Source organism: Coregonus lavaretus (assembly GCF_964263955.1).
Source record: "Coregonus lavaretus genome assembly, contig: HAP1_SCAFFOLD_7329, whole genome shotgun sequence".
NCBI classification, from domain to species: Eukaryota; Metazoa; Chordata; class Actinopteri; order Salmoniformes; family Salmonidae; genus Coregonus; species Coregonus lavaretus.
Window position 1 is genome coordinate 767 of NW_028164596.1, and position 16,365 is coordinate 17,131.

The 16,365-nt window shown below is 42.2% G+C and overlaps 1 pseudogene across 1 annotated transcript; it reads left to right on the top strand.

The window, feature by feature from the left end:
* Window positions 1–208: 208 nt before the first annotated feature.
* On the top strand, window positions 209–12,428 carry LOC311116869 (serine/threonine-protein kinase DCLK2-like; annotated as a pseudogene). The gene is made up of 10 exons: window positions 209–278; window positions 462–567; window positions 4,032–4,089; window positions 4,296–4,415; window positions 5,912–6,058; window positions 7,210–7,343; window positions 8,318–8,395; window positions 8,475–8,571; window positions 11,962–12,042; window positions 12,218–12,428. The product of its transcript is annotated as a serine/threonine-protein kinase DCLK2-like (transcript).
* Window positions 12,429–16,365: the final 3,937 nt, after the last annotated feature.

Below are 16,365 nucleotides of genomic sequence, written 5' to 3' on the forward strand. Positions count from 1 at the left end.
TTTCTCTCTCTCTCCCTCCTGTTTTTCTCTCTCTCTATTCTGTTTTTCTCTCTCTCGCTCTCGCTCTCCTGTTTTTTCTCTCTCTCTCTCTCTCTCTCTCTCTCTCTCTCTCTCTCTCTCTCTCTCTCTCTCCTGTTTTTCTCTCTCGCTCTCTCTCTCCTGTTTTTCTCTCTCTCTCGCTCTCCTGTTTCTCTCTCTCTCTCTCCAGATTTCTCCTCATCCTGCCTCGTCAGATGTGAACGGAGCAGTGAACCAGACAGATGATCTGAGCCCTGAAGGTGGGTGTGTTGGGGTGTGTGTGTGTGTATGTCTGGTAAGTGGCCATATCACGCTACTCCCAACAATCCTCAGGACGTTTTCACAGCACGGTCGTGTTATAGAACCAGGGTGTCCTCTCTTAACCTCTTTATGCAACGTTTGTGTGTGTGTCCTTTCTTACCCCTGTCTCTCTCCTGTAATAGTGAATGGGAACAGGTTGGTCTCCTCCTCCATCATCAATGACAAGTACAAGGTGGGGAAGGTCATAGGGGACGGGAACTTTGCAGTTGTTAAGGATTGTGTAGAGAGGTAGGTATCAGATCACACACATTCCCATACCTCCCCAGTGCGCGCGCACACGCTGGGCGTTTCTCAATACATTCCCATACCTCCCCAGTGCCCGCGCACACGCTGGGCGTTTCTCAATACATTCCCATACCTCCCCAGTGCCCGCGCACACGCTGGGCGTTTCTCAATACGCATACTACCGTGCTCCGAGCACGCAAACTGAAGCACGCAACGGTCGGTGAATGAGTCCAAATCAAAAGTATGTGAAACGGAGCACTGAGGGCAGTTCTCAGATGAAACGGAGCACTGAGGGCAGTTCTCAGATGAAACGGAGCACTGAGGGCAGTTCTCAGATGAAACGGAGCACTGAGGGCAGTTCTCAGATGAAACGGAGCACTGAGGGCAGTTCTCAGATGAAACGGAGCACTGAGGGCAGTTCTCAGATGAAACGGAGCACTGAGGGCAGTTCTCAGATGAAACGGAGCACTGAGGGCAGTTCTCAGGTGAAACGGAGCACTGAGGGCAGTTCTCAGGTGAAACGGAGCACTGAGGGCAGTTCTCAGATGCGTACTTCGTTTGTACACATTTCGAAGCATACATCGATGCATGCTTTAACTGAAATATTTCCAGAATTGTTTAGTGTAATGTGACACAACCACACAAACAATGGCAGCTGGTTTTGAGCTGAAGAGAGAGAAAATGAACTCCGACTTCGGAATGAAAAGTTGCCCATTCACAGCTCACATGTTGCCTGAATATAATATTTTATCTTGAAAACGTTAATGAAATACATCCCTTGTTAATTTTGCAATGTTTAACTGCCTAGAATACCCGCTGTAGTGTCGTAGATTGCAGGCTAACTGACAAAAATAATTGGTAGATAGCTTGCTAGACACAAAGAATTTGTAACGAATGTTGGCCATCTCCCTTGCATAACAACATGATTTGTTGCTAACGTTGGCCATCTACCTTGCATAACAACATGATTTGTAGCTAACGTTGGCCATCTACCTTGCATAACAACATGATTTGTAGCTAACGTTGGCCATCTACCTTGCATAACAACATGATTTGTTGCTAACGTTGGCCATCTACCTTGCATAACAACATGATTTGTAGCTAACGTTGGCCATCTACCTTGCATAACAACATGATTTGTAGCTAACGTTGGCCATCTACCTTGCATAACAACATGATTTGTTGCTAACGTTGGCCATCTACCTTGCATAACAACATGATTTGTAGCTAACGTTGGCCATCTACCTTGCATAACAACATGATTTGTAGCTAACGTTGGCCATCTACCTTGCATAACAACATGATTTGTTGCTAACGTTGGCCATCTACCTTGCATAACAACATGATTTGTAGCTAACGTTGGCCATCTACCTTGCATAACAACATGATTTGTTGCTAACGTTGGCCATCTACCTTGCATAACAACATGATCTGTTGCTAACGTTGGCCATCTACCTTGCATAACAACATGATTTGTTGCTAACGTTGGCCATCTACCTTGCATAACAACATGATTTGTTGCTAACGTTGGCCATCTACCTTGCATAACAACATGATTTGTTGCTAACGTTGGCCATCTACCTTGCATAACAACATGATTTGTTGCTAACGTTGGCCATCTACCTTGCATAACAACATGATTTGTTGCTAACGTTGGCCATCTACCTTGCATAACAACTTGATTTGTTGCTAACGTTGGCCATCTACCTTGCATAACAACATGATTTGTAGCTAACGTTGGCCATCTACCTTGCATAACAACATGATTTGTAGCTAACGTTGGCCATCTACCTTGCATAAAAACATGATTTGTAGCTAACGTTGGCCATCTACCTTGCATAACAACTTGATTTGTTGCTAACGTTGGCCATCTACCTTGCATAACAACATGATTTGTAGCTAACGTTGGCCATCTACCTTGCATAACAACTTGATTTGTAGCTAACGTTGGCCATCTACCTTGCATAACAACTTGATTTGTTGCTAACGTTGGCCATCTACCTTGCATAACAACTTGATTTGTAGCTAACGTTGGCCATCTACCTTGCATAACAACTTGATTTGTAGCTAACGTTGGCCATCTACCTTGCATAACAACATGATTTGTAGCTAACGTTGGCCATCTACCTTGCATAACAACATGATTTGTAGCTAACGTTGGCCATCTACCTTGCATAACAACATGATTTGTAGCTAACGTTGGCCATCTACCTTGCATAACAACATGATTTGTAGCTAACGTTGGCCATCTACCTTGCATAACAACATGATTTGTAGCTAACGTTGGCCATCTACCTTGCATAACAACATGATTTGTAGCTAACGTTGGCCATCTACCTTGCATAACAACATGATTTGTTGCTAACGTTGGCCATCTACCTTGCATAACAACATGATTTGTAGCTAACGTTGGCCATCTACCTTGCATAACAACATGATTTGTTGCTAACGTTGGCCATCTACCTTGCATAACAACATGATTTGTTGCTAACGTTGGCCATCTACCTTGCATAACAACATGATTTGTTGCTAACGTTGGCCATCTACCTTGCATAACAACATGATTTGTAGCTAACGTTGGCCATCTACCTTGCATAACAACATGATTTGTAGCTAACGTTGGCCATCTACCTTGCATAACAACATGATTTGTAGCTAACGTTGGCCATCTACCTTGCATAACAACATGATTTGTAGCTAACGTTGGCCATCTACCTTGCATAACAACATGATTTGTTGCTAACGTTGGCCATCTACCTTGCATAACAACATGATTTGTAGCTAACGTTGGCCATCTACCTTGCATAACAACATGATTTGTAGCTAACGTTGGCCATCTACCTTGCATAACAACATGATTTGTAGCTAACGTTGGCCATCTACCTTGCATAACAACATGATTTGTAGCTAACGTTGGCCATCTACCTTGCATAACAACATGATTTGTTGCTAACGTTGGCCATCTACCTTGCATAACAACATGATTTGTTGCTAACGTTGGCCATCTACCTTGCATAACAACATGATTTGTTGCTAACGTTGGCCATCTACCTTGCATAACAACATGATTTGTAGCTAACGTTGGCCATCTACCTTGCACAACAACATGATTTTTTTTACATGTACAACTACTGGCTAAGTAGATTAATACGAAATAATAAAATTTAAAAAATGTAGAAAAATAAAATACTAAAATGTAGAAAATAGTAAAAATAAAGAAAAACCCTGGAATGAGTAGGTGTGTCCAAACTTTTGACTGGTACTGTATACAGTTGAAGTCGGAAGTTTACATACACTTTGGTTGGAGTCATTAAAACTCGTTTTTCCAACCACTCCACAAATGTCTTGTTAACAAACTATAGTTTTGGCAAGCCGGTTAGGACATCTACTTTGTGCATGACACAAGTCATTTTTCCAACAATTGTTTACAGACAGATTAATTCAATGATTGATTGATTAATTGACAGGTCGACAGGACAGGAGTTTGCTCTGAAGATTATCGACAAAGCTCGTTGCTGTGGGAAGGTACTGACTCAACCTATGTACTGATCAGATTGATTGATTGATTGACTGACTGATTGATGTATTGATATATGTATTGATTAGGAGCACCTGATAGAGAGAACGGGGTGGCGGTGTTAAGGAGGGTCAGACTGACTCCTTGATTGATTGGTATATAGATTGATTGATTGACTGACTGATTTATGTATTGATGTGTATGTATTGATCAGGAGCACCTGATAGAGAACGAGGTGGCGGTGTTAAGGAGGGTCAGACACCCCAGCATTATACAGCTGATCGAGGTTGACGACACGCCCACAGAACTCTACCTCGTTATGGAACTGGTCAAGGTTAAAGGAGCTATCAGCAGTTTAAAACAATGACGAAGCGATTCCCCGCCCCCTGTTTCGGTAAAAAGCTGAGGGATGGGGCCCGGAGAAATGTAACCATTCAAAATGAATAGACAGAGTAATGGTTGCAAGGACTGACCTTCCCATGACGTCAACGTTATGGTGTTAATCATGTTTTGAGGCTATACAGTGTTTGTTTGCATTTACTTTGTTTACAAACATTGGAGTAAAACAAGGTTCTGATGGGGTTCTGATGGGGTTCTGATGGGGTGTGACAGTTGAACTAAAGCTCATGAGGCATTTAGTTTAGGGATAATCAACGAGGGGCTATGCGTTCTATGGACAATAATGAACGACGTGGAGGGTCTGTTTCCGACACGCCAGCGGAGTGGCGCCAACCTTCTGGAGTAGCTAGCAAGTTCAATAGGTAGCTACGGTAGTTGCCTTGGTAACCAAACAAACAGACAGTAGCTAGCAAGTTCAATAGGTAGCTACGGTAGTTGCCTTGGTAACCAAACAAACAGACAGTAGCTTGCTATTATGAAAATCTAATTCAACACTGCCAATGTTTTCAATTCGACTTTTACTTTGAAAAGCAGCTCAAACATAGAACATGTAAGAATTAACTATAGCCATTCAATTATGCAGTGCATTATAGGGTAGTAATGCACGCTCTAGAATGCCCTTCTAGCCAATCAGAATTGAGTATTCAACAATGCCATGATATAATAAGTTATATTCTTCAAGAATCAATGGGTACATATCGCTCATAGAATCAATGGGTACATATCATTCATAGAATCAAATCGGGTACATATAATTAATTTATATAAATCCAGAAATGGTTTTGGCAACTGCTGATTGGCCCTTTAAAGCTACAGTACATGGTGTCATGGTTAGTCTGTTCTTGCATCTAAAACACTGTCTGTGAATTTAGAGAGCGCCCCATCTCCCTTAACCCCCATCTCTCAGCTTTATAACAAAACAAGTGGCTGGAGCCGGGATCCCATTTTGATGTTTTTCAAATCGTAAATTCTTGTTTAACTCACATGGTTAAGGTACTGTCAAGTCATGAATTGTACCAATATAATAGTAATTTGATGTGTGTGTGTCTGTGTGTGTGTTCGTATGTGTGTGTCTGTGTTCATATGTCTGTGTGTCTGTGTGTGTGTTCGTATGTGTGTGTCTGTGTGTGTGTTCGTATGTGTGTGTGTGTCTGTGTTCATATGTGTGTGTGTCTGTGTGTGTGTTCGTATGTGTGTGTCTGTGTGTGTGTTCGTATGTGTGTGTGTGTCTGTGTTCATATGTGTGTGTCTGTGTGTGTGTGTCTGTTCAAATGTATGTGTGTGTGTGAGTGTGTGTTCATATGTGTGTGTGTCTGTGTGTGTGTGTTCATATGTGTGTGTCTGTTCAAATGTGTGTGTGTGTGTGAGTGTGTGTTCATATGTGTGTGTGTCCAGCATACTGACCTGTGTGTGTGTGTTATCTCTCTGCAGGGTGGAGATCTGTTTGATGCCATCACATCTTCCACTAAATACACAGAGAGAGATGCCAGTGCCATGGTCTTCAACTTGGCTGGAGCTATCCAATACCTACACCGTATGAACATAGTCCACAGAGACATCAAACCTGAAAACCTGCTGGTATATAAACCTTACGTACACACCTATACCAGGATCAGGGTTGGAGGTAAAACCTACAGGAGGGTAGCTCTCTCCAGGAACAGGGTTGGAGGTAAAACCTACAGGAGGGTAGCTCTCCAGGAACAGGGTTGGAGTTAAAACCTACAGGAGGGTAGCTCTCTCCAGGAACAGGGTTGGAGTTAAAACCTACAGGAGGGTAGCTCTCTCCAGGAACAGGGTTGGAGTTAAAACCTACAGGAGGGTATCTCTCCAGGAACAGGGTTGGAGTTAAAACCTACAGGAGGGTAGCTCTCCAGGAACAGGGTTGGAGTTAAAACCTACAGGAGGGTAGCTCTCCAGGAACAGGGTTGGAGTTAAAACCTACAGGAGGGTAGCTCTCCGGGAACAGGGTTGGAGGTAAAACCTACAGGAGGGTAGCTCTCCGGGAACAGGGTTGGAGTGAAAACCTACAGGAGGGTATCTCTCCAGGAACAGGGTTGGAGTTAAAACCTACAGGAGGGTAGCTCTCCAGGAACAGGGTTGGAGTTAAAACCTACAGGAGGGTAGCTCTCCAGGAACAGGGTTGGAGTTAAAACCTACAGGAGGGTAGCTCTCCAGGAACAGGGTTGGAGTTAAAACCTACAGGAGGGTAGCTCTCCAGGAACAGGGTTGGAGTTAAAACCTACAGGAGGGTAGCTCTCTCCAGGAACAGGGTTGGAGTTAAAACCTACAGGAGGGTAGCTCTCCAGGAACAGGGTTGGAGTTAAAACCTACAGGAGGGTAGCTCTCCAGGAACAGGGTTGTAATTAAAACCTACAGGAGGGTAGCTCTCCAGGAACAGGGTTGGAGTTAAAACCTACAGGAGGGTAGCTCTCTCCAGGAACAGGGTTGGAGTTAAAACCTACAGGAGGGTAGCTCTCCTGGAACAGGGTTGGAGTTAAAACCTACAGGAGGGTAGCTCTCCAGGAACAGGGTTGGAATTAAAACCTACAGGAGGGTATCTCTCCAGGAACAGGGTTGGAGGACCCTGTTCTACAGCTATCATCACATAGCCAGTGTGAAGGTGTGTGTATCGAGTGTACCTGTCTCCTGTCTTTACCTGTGTAACCTCCAGGTATATGAGTATATCAACCTATCACCTGTCTCCTTTCGTTACCTGTGTAACCCCCCAGGTGTGTGAGTACCTGGATGGGACCAAGTCGTTGAAGCTGGGTGATTTTGGTCTGGCTACGGTTGTTGAAGGACCCCTGTATACAGTCTGTGGAACTCCCACATATGTAGCTCCTGAGATCATCGCTGAGACCGGGTAAGAGGAGTGTGTGTGTGTGAGTGTGTGTGTGTGTGTGTGTGTGTGTGTGTGTGTGTGTGTGTGTGTGTGTGTGTGTGTGTGTGTGTGTGTGTGTGTGTGTGTGTGTCCACTTCTCTCAGCTCTTTTCTTACACACCCTAAACACCTATCCTCTCGTCTGCAACTCTTCCTCAAGTTGTTGCTGTACATAAAATAAGAATGCACTATAATACTTTGATACTAACATTCACACCTTTTTGAGTGCGGTTGTGGTTTTATTTTATTTATCTCTGGATAAACCATAACCTGGACTTGAGAAGACGAGATCTCCACTGACGCCCAGGATCCTTCAATTCAAAGTCCCATTAACCAGCTCTGCAAACGTTGTTAAGTTCTGGTACTCACCAGAATATGGAGTTTCTCAGAGCAACTGTCGTCATTACTGCCGTTACGCACGTTATGTACTAGCACCTGCTCCTGGATCAGCCGACCTGTACTGCTCCTGGATCAGCCGACCTGTACCGCTCCTGGATCAGCCGACCTGTACCGCTCCTGGATCAGCCGACCTGTACTGCTCCTGGATCAGCCGACCTGTGTGTGGCAGCAATTACTGATTTTATTGGAGGAGCTGAAGGTGGATTTGGCGCATGCACACTTGGTCAAAACAATAGATCATTTTTATTTAGACTTTTGTGTACAGGTCGGCTGATCCAGGAGCAGTACAGGTCGGCTGATCCAGCAGCAGGTGCTAGTACATAACGTGCGTAACGGCAGTAATGACGACAGTTGCTCTGAGAAACTCCATATTCTGGTGAGTACCAGAACTTAACAACGTTTGCAGAGCTGGTTAATGGGACTTTGAATAGAAGGATCCTGGGCGTCAGTGGAGATCTCGTCTTCTCAAGCCCAGGTACTGATTCAGATAAGACCATCTTCTAAGTGACCGAAATGTAAAATAAATGATGTTGTCAACTTACCCGTGTGTGCTGCTAGATATGGTCTGAAGGTGGATATCTGGGCTGCAGGCGTGATCACCTACATCCTACTGTGTGGGTTCCCTCCGTTCCGCAGGTGAGTTCCGGAGGTGATAGTATGTTCACTGGTCTAAACGTTATGACTGGGTACACTCAGTCTCTCTCCTCTCCTACAGTGAGAATAACGACCAGGAGGAGTTGTTTGACCAGATACTCAGGGGGAAGCTGGAGTTCCCTTCCCCAGACTGGGACACAGTCAGCCTGCCGGCCAAGGTAGGAACCTGGGGGGTAGAGAGAAAGATGTGTGTGTCGATGGTATAACAGGAGATGGTATAACATTAGATGGTATAACATTAGATGGTATAACATTAGATGGTATAATATTAGATGGTATAACATTAGATGGTATAAATTAGATGGTATAACAGGAGATGGTATAACATTAGATGGTATAACAGGAGATGGTATAACATTAGATGGTATAACATTAGATGATATAACATTAGATGGTATAACAGGAGATGGTATAACATTAGATGGTATAACAGGAGATGGTATAACATTAGATGGTATAACAGGAGATGGTATAACATTAGATGGTATAACATTAGATGGTATAACAGGAGATGGTATAACAGGAGATGGTATAACATTAGATGGTATAACATTAGATGATATAACATTAGATGGTATAACAGGAGATGGTATAACATTAGATGGTATAACAGGAGATGGTATAACATTAGATAGTATAACAGGAGATGGTATAACAGGAGATGGTATAACAGGAGATGGTATAACATTAGATGGTATAACATTAGATGATATAACAGGAGATGGTATAACAGGAGATGGTATAACATTAGATGGTATAACAGGAGATGGTATAACAGGAGATGGTATAACATTAGATGGTATAACAGGAGATGGTATAACATTAGATGGTATAATATTAGATGGTATAACAGGAGATGGTATAACAGGAGATGGTATAACAGGAGATGGTATTACATTAGATGGTATAACAGGAGATGGTATAACAGGAGATGGTATAACATTAGATGGTATAACAGGAGATGGTATAACATTAGATGGTATAATATTAGATGGTATAACAGGAGATGGTATAACAGGAGATGGTATAACATTAGATGGTATAACAGGAGATGGTATAACATTAGATGGTATAACAGGAGATGGTATAACAGGAGATGGTATAACATTAGATGGTATAACAGGAGATGGTATAACATTAGATGGTATAACAGGAGATGGTATAACAGGAGATGATATAACAGGAGATGGTATAACAGGAGATGGTATAACAGGAGATGGTATAACAGGAGATGGTATAACATTAGATGGTATAACATTAGATGATATAACAGGAGATGGTATAACAGGAGATGGTATAACATTAGATGGTATAATATTAGATGGTATAACAGGAGATGGTATAACAGGAGATGGTATAACAGGAGATGGTATAACATTAGATGGTATAACAGGAGATGGTATAACAGGAGATGGTATAACAGGAGATGGTATAACATTAGATGGTATAACATTAGATGGTATAACAGGAGATGGTATAACAGGAGATGGTATAACAGGAGATGGTATAACATTAGATGGTATAACAGGAGATGGTATAACAGGAGATGGTATAACATTAGATGGTATAACAGGAGATGGTATAACAGGAGATGGTATAACATTAGATGGTATAACATTAGATGGTATTACAGGAGATGGTATAACATTAGATGGTATAACATTAGATGGTATAACATTAGATGGTATAACAGGAGATGGTATAACATTAGATGGTATAACAGGAGATGGTATAACAGGAGATGGTATAACAGGAGATGGTATAACATTAGATGGTATAACAGGAGATGGTATAACAGGAGATGGTATAACATTAGATGGTATAACATTAGATGGTATTACAGGAGATGGTATAACATTAGATGGTATAACATTAGATGGTATAACATTAGATGGTATAACATTAGATGGTATAACAGGAGATGGTATAACATTAGATGGTATAACAGGAGATGGTATAACATTAGATGGTATAACATTAGATGGTATAACAGGAGATGGTATAACATTAGATGGTATAACATTAGATGGTATAACAGGAGATGGTATAACATTAGATGGTATAACAGGAGATGGTATAACAGGAGATGGTATAACAGGAGATGGTATAACATTAGATGGTATAACATTAGATGGTATAACAGGAGATGGTATAACAGGAGATGGTATAACATTAGATGGTATAACATTAGATGGTATAACAGGAGATGGTATAACAGGAGATGGTATAACATTAGATGGTATAACAGGAGATGGTATAACATTAGATGGTATTACAGGAGATGGTATAACAGGAGATGGTATAACATTAGATGGTATAACATTAGATGGTATAACAGGAGATGGTATAACAGGAGATGGTATAACAGGAGATGGTATAACAGGAGATGGTATAACATTAGATGGTATAACAGGAGATGGTATAACATTAGATGGTATAACAGGAGATGGTATAACATTAGATGGTATAACAGGAGATGGTATAACATTAGATGGTATAACATTAGATGGTATAACAGGAGATGGTATAACATTAGATGGTATAACAGGAGATGGTATAACAGGAGATGGTATAACATTAGATGGTATAACAGGAGATGGTATAACATTAGATGGTATAACATTAGATGGTATAACAGGAGATGGTATAACATTAGATGGTATAACAGGAGATGGTATAACAGGAGATGGTATAACATTAGATGGTATAACAGGAGATGGTATAACAGGAGATGGTATAACAGGAGATGGTATAACAGGAGATGGTATAACATTAGATGGTATAACAGGAGATGGTATAACATTAGATGGTATAACAGGAGATGGTATAACATTAGATGGTATAACATTAGATGGTATAACAGGAGATGGTATAACAGGAGATGGTATAACAGGAGATGGTATAACATTAGATGGTATAACAGGAGATGGTATAACATTAGATGGTATAACAGGAGATGGTATAACATTAGATGGTATAACATTAGATGGTATAACAGGAGATGGTATAACATTAGATGGTATAACAGGAGATGGTATAACATTAGATGGTATAATATTAGATGGTATAACAGGAGATGGTATAACATTAGATGGTATAACAGGAGATGGTATAACATTAGATGGTATAACATTAGATGGTATAACAGGAGATGGTATAACATTAGATGGTATAACAGGAGATGGTATAACATTAGATGGTATAATATTAGATGGTATAACAGGAGATGGTATAATATTAGATGGTATAACAGGAGATGGTATAACAGGAGATGGTATAACATTAGATGGTATAACAGGAGATGGTATAACAGGAGATGGTATAACAGGAGATGGTATAACATTAGATGGTATAACAGGAGATGGTATAACAGGAGATGGTATAACAGGAGATGGTATAACAGGAGATGGTATAACAGGAGATAGTATACTGCACCACTTAGCGTAGTGGAATACAGATATACGCAGTTCAGCAATAGCCCCTGAAAACATAGCTCCTACATTGTTTTAATTATTGGAATACTGAATGTCACATGACCTCTTTCCTAGATGCTGATTGGTCAGATGCTGCAGGTGAACGCGGACACTCGTTATACCGCAGAGGAGGTCCTCTCACACCCCTGGGTTACGGTAGGTACACACACACACATACACACACAGGTCACCTACACACTGACCGACACAAACTCCACAATGTCCTCTTCCCTCATCTGAATAAACGTGTGTGTGTGTTTGTGTGTGTGTGTGTGTGTGTGTGTGTGTGTGTGTGTGTGTGTGTGTGTGTGTGTGTGTGTGTGTTCTGCAGGACGAGGCAACCCTAGAGAGCAGAAACGTGAACACAGAGACATTATCGTCAGCAACGGTGACCCCTGACCTTCCAGTGACCCCTACAGCGACCTTTGACCCTATGACCCCAGCAGCACAGAGTAGCCCTGCCCACAACAACACTACTAATCCCAACACTAAATCTGTTACCTCTCCACTCTGCTGAGGACACATCCCCTTTCAGCCCCTAGGCAAGGGATGGGCAACTTTGAATGGGGTGGGGCCCACAAAAAATCTGAATTCATCACGAGGGGCCGCAGCGGCTCGTGGGTGAAGAGAAGAATTTTGAAATTTTATAACTAATTTCCTGCAATTCTACACATTTTGCCACAGGGTGGAGAGAAATGTCTGCAGTTTTAAATATGATATCTGAATGAGAGTGACTAACAAAATCAATGGGAGACCACCGGTCGGTCATTCGACCATGATTACTACAAATTTAGATAGCTGGCTAGACTAATTTACCAATCTAAAAACATTTAGCTGACATGGGCTAATTGAGTGACTGTCAGTGACTGACATACAAGGAAATAGGTAGCTTAGTGGTTAAGAGCGTTGTGCCAGTAACCGAAAGGTCACTGGTTCTAATCCCCGAGCCAACTAGGTGAAAAAATCTGTCGATGTGCCCTTGAGCAAGGCACTTAACCCTAATTGCTCCTGTAAGTCGCTCTGGATAAGAGCGTCTGCTAAATGACTTAAATGTAAATGAAATACTGCAGATGCACGACCACATTCGTGTAATCTACTATTCTAACTCTCAACAGTAAATTGAGACCCTGACTGAGTTCCTAAAAAAAGATCTGCGAGCCTACAAAAGAGTTGCCCATCCCTGCCCTGGGCTCTTCTTTTATAAGTGAGGAGAAAACAGGGCTCCTAATGGAGCCCTAGACCCTAAACCCTACACCCTATGTATTTGTATGTGGAGATCTGAGAGGATTTGATTGGTCGAAGCAATATGGTGGAACTTCCACCTAGCCTATCAGAGGGCAAGGTGGAGCTATTACCATATTGCTTACACCTATCAAAATCCAGATCTCCACAAGTGCATAGGGCGTAGGGTCCATTTAGGATTGGGCCTTGAACTGTGGGCCACTTTCCATTTGGGATCCTAGCTGTGGAGAGGAGAGCTGATAGGACAGAAGTGTAGACAACAGTACTGTACTTTACCAACAACCTCAGATACTATACTGCCCAGTACCTCTCCACACATCTCTCTCTCTCTGTCTGTCTCTCTCTCTCTCTCTGTCTGTCTCTCTCTCTCTCTCTGTCTGTCTCTCTCTCTCTCTCTCTCTCGCTCTCTCTGTCTGTCTCTCTCTCTCTCTGTCTGTCTGTCTCTCTCTCTCTCTAACTCACATGTAGCTCATCTCTCCCTCTCTCTCTTACAAGAATGGAGTATTCTATGGAGAATGGAGTATACTATGGAGAATGGCGTATACTATGGAGAATGGAGTATACTATGGAGAATGGAGTATTCTATGGAGAATGGAGTTTCTACAGTATATTGTGTATATATGGTGTATATATGTGTGTCTGTGTGAGTTGTGCTTTAGAGAATGTAGCAGTATGGGGGAGGGGCGGGGTTGGTTTGGTTTTGGGGGACGTGGTGGGGGTTGGTTAGGGGGAGTGGTGGGGTGGATGGGGGGAGGGGTGGAGTGGGTGGGGGTTAGTTTGGGGGAGGTGGTGGGGGTTGGTTTTCGGGGAGGGGAGGGGGTGCCATTTTGAAACTTGAAAAAAATATATGGCCTTTCTTTGGCTCCTTCCTTGACATCCATTGACTAGAAAGGATTCCGTAAAGTCAACCATTAGACTTCGATAGACATCGCGTCATTGTATCTGTCCCATTATGGCATCTGTGAGAGCATGGGCAGCGTCATTGAGGACGTCTCCATTGGTCAATGTTCTTCTTCTACTACTTCTTCTATGAGTTGGTAAACAAACTGAAAGGGAGCACACTGCCCCCTAGAGTGTGTTATTGGAACAGGTATAAAGCCAAGGTTGGAGATGGTTCGCTCATGAGTATAATTCATTGGCTGATCCCTCCTGATGACCTGGATGGAATTATGTGATCCTTCCCTCTTAAACGTTTAATTAAAGATTCACCCATTTTGAATGTTATATTGTTTTTGTGCATCTCTGAGCGATGTTCTATCAATTCCCGGGGTCATTTAATGTTTTCATGTGTATCTGAGTTATTGGCGTTCAAGCAGACGGAAATTTGTCCGGTTTGACGTAGCACTGCGATAAAGCCGCTCTCATACACTGGAAGTTAATACGAATATGACTTTTAGATCGTGAAAATGTCTATCATACATGTCAGATTTAAATATTGGCCGATGTCATAACGCCGGAGGTTGTCTTCTCTCGAATGAGCCATTGATCATATTTTAGCAATATTCCTATCTCGAGAAATGTGTAATTTAACAGAGGGTCCAACACATTCCTCCTGTTTGTCTGCCTCTTCAGTCCAGGGTGCGTTGCATGGTGCCGATCTGCAGGTTGAACACGGTGAGATTGTAGACTCCTAAATTGATAGTGCAGTTTGTTTAGACGATTTTTCAGCTAACTAGCTAGCTATTTCACATGCTGATATTGACTTTGGTATTATTGGGTGTAGCTACGTTAGCCAGCCAGCCAGCCCATAGAGAGAGCATTGCATTGTGGGTTTTGTAGTCGACTTGAGCAGCAACAGATTTCTACAACGATTTTTCACGTTGCAACCAACCTTACTTATAATGACAAAATGAAACATTTGTTCACAAATAAAATATAATTGTTATCACATAGTGTTATTTAACACTGTGAATTATAGGAATGAGTGGTTTTGGTTGGGTTTTTATTTTAAGGGGACTTTAAGCGGTTCTGGACGGGTTCAACCAACATGTTTGTGTACCAGAGTTGAGTGGTCAGAAATCCTGGTCACCGCTGGCCACAGCGCTCCACCTCCTTTCCAACCACTCCACTAAAAACCGCTCCTTGCACACAGGAAGAGAAAAAAAACCGCGCTCCAAATTCGCTCCATTCATTAAAATCACAATTTAACCAACAACCATCTATTTTTGTGACCACCTGGATCTACCATTTGGTTTTGAAGTATTGAAACCAAACCATATGATTTGAATGAAAATTATTTGAATAAACATGAAAAGGTGACTGTAAGAAGCGCACATCATTTCAAATAGGCTACATGTCATATTAAAACAGCATATAAACACTCTAAAATGGGTCAGGAGACAGACAGGGAGCCTAAGAAGGAACGAAAATGAATAATTTAGGCGATATTATTTCAATTATTTCAAGGCTATAGACAACAAAGAAATACATTGTGAAGCATTTGCGAGTGCGACACACTAGGCTGGTCGGGACATAAAGCGCTCAGCATTTAAACACCATTTTGTTGTATTAAATCATTATAGTCTATAAATTGCGCATATAGGCTGTGACTTACTTAGAATGAAATACAAATTAAACGGGAAAAAAAAAAAGCCTAATAAGGCTCAGTGCCTTTGAATTCATTTTTAGAAACACGAGTTTGGCCAGTCTGTAGCTTCAGGCTCATGCAATGGTGCAGGTTGGACCGAAATCAATTAGGGCCCTATTGTATACATTTTAAGTCATTTAGCAGACGCTCTTATCCAGAGCGACTTACAGTTAGTGAGTGCATACATTATTTTTGTTATTATTATTTTCCATACTGGCCCCCCCGTGGGAATCGAACCCACAACCCTGGCGTTGCAAACGCCATGCTCTACCAACTGAGCTACATCCCCTGCCGGCCATTCCCTCCCCTACCCTGGACGACGCTGGGCCAATTGTGCGCCGCTCCATGGGTCTCCCGGTCACGGCCGGATATGACAGAGCCTGAATAGATTAAAAAAAACATAAATGAAGGTAACTTTTAAAGAGACCCATGGGGGGTGCGGCGCACAATTGGCCCAGCGTCGTCCAGGGTAGGGGAGGGAATGGCCGGCAGGGATGTAGCTCAGCATGGTGTTTGCAACGCCAGGGTTGTGGGTTCGATTCCCACGGGGGGCCAGTATGAAAAAAAAATACTAAAACAAATTATGTATGCACTCACTAACTGTAAGTCGCTCTGGATAAGAGCGTCTGCTAAATGACGTAAATGTAAAT